Raw genomic sequence first — 1,607 nt, forward strand, 5'->3', positions numbered from 1 at the left:
CCACAAGAAATAGGAGCCATAGCATGAGTATATATACACACACCAATGTTCATAGCAGCACTACTTACAATAGCAAAAAGATGGAGACAGCCTAAGCACCCATCAACAGAAAAAAATGGATAAACAAACTGTGATATATACACACAATAGAATATTATGATACCTTGAAGAATAACAAGGAAGCTGCAAGCCACTGCATAACATAGATGAAACTTGAGGGCATTATGCTGAGTGAAATAAGTCAGTCACAAAAGGAGAAATACTGCATAGGACTATTATTGTAAAAAATTAAGAAAAAGAACCCACCCTAAATGGGGGGGAAAAACTTTGCAGATCAACGGGATGTATGGAGTGGAGTGAGGGGAGGGAAGGGAAGCTGGATCACAGGGTAGGCAATAGACACAGATAGATTGGGTGCTGGGGGGGGGTGTGGTAATACACAAGAAAGGGGAGGGGAATGTAAGAACAAGGCAGATGGGAGAACAGTTAGGCAGGTTTGCTTGGGCTAAATGGGACAGAGTTAAATAATGAAGAACTCACAACCTTGGAACAACAGAGCTCTGGGATACAGAGATTGAGGCATGGTTTAAATGGGTTAAAGAGGGGAAATACTGTTAAGATGCTTGGCTGTCTTTTGAATCTTGGTTTCCCTTGCCCACCAAGAATAGACACTTGAGGGGGAGAGAAAGGAATAGCCAGAAACATCTCTGTAGAAAGCTTGTAAGTCCGTTTTCTGCCTGTAACTGATTGGAATACCTAAAAGGAGGCTAGAACTTGCCCAGTGAAAGAGACTTTTTGTGGACCCTTTGCATTGCATATGACGATAGGTGGAATCCTGAACCTCATCCAGAATCTTCTGAGATGGGAAATTTCCACTTGAAAGGACAAGCAAGCTAGCCTGGAGTGGCTAGAAGAATAGAAAATACTCCTTGTAAGAAAGACCAGCAGGAAAAATAAAAAACAATAACAGCAGTTCAACTGACTACTACAAGAACAAGCAAGATGTTCGCCTGGAAGCTATCAAGGCAAGTAGTCGGGTCACCTCAGAGCAAACCCCTTCCAAGATTAAGACTCAAGGGGAATATACTATCAGGCATGTGGTCTTTCTTGCTGGTGACCACATTGGTCACCAATAACGGGAAGTGGGGGTAAAACAGCAATGAAGATGTGAGCTAAGTCCATCCACATTCAATAGACTCCTGTGAACCTAGGTTGAGACCTGGTTGGCCAGCATGATAGCAAGACCTGGTGATTCCTGAGCCCAGAGACAGTCATATGGCCACAGAGGACTAGAGCAGAGAATGAAACATCCAACTGATATGAAGTGAGGGGAGATGCACAAGAACATTCATACTTAAGATTGTTCCCACTTGACCTGGCTTCAATGGCTGGATGATCAGAACTCGATTTGAAGAAGAAAGAAAAAAAGAATAATCTGCTACAATTTCATGAACTTGACCTATACTTATGGATGTAGTAGCTCAAAGGAGGGAACAAATCTTTACAGCAAAGATCACTCCTACCTACCCCCTCGGTACACAGGGTTGACAGGGATGGCTAATTTAGACACTGGCTACCCAAAATGGAGGCCCTACAAAGGCAAGAAG

This window comes from Chrysochloris asiatica, unplaced genomic scaffold (assembly GCF_000296735.1).
Source record: "Chrysochloris asiatica unplaced genomic scaffold, ChrAsi1.0 scaffold00019, whole genome shotgun sequence".
Taxonomy (NCBI): domain Eukaryota; kingdom Metazoa; phylum Chordata; class Mammalia; order Afrosoricida; family Chrysochloridae; genus Chrysochloris; species Chrysochloris asiatica.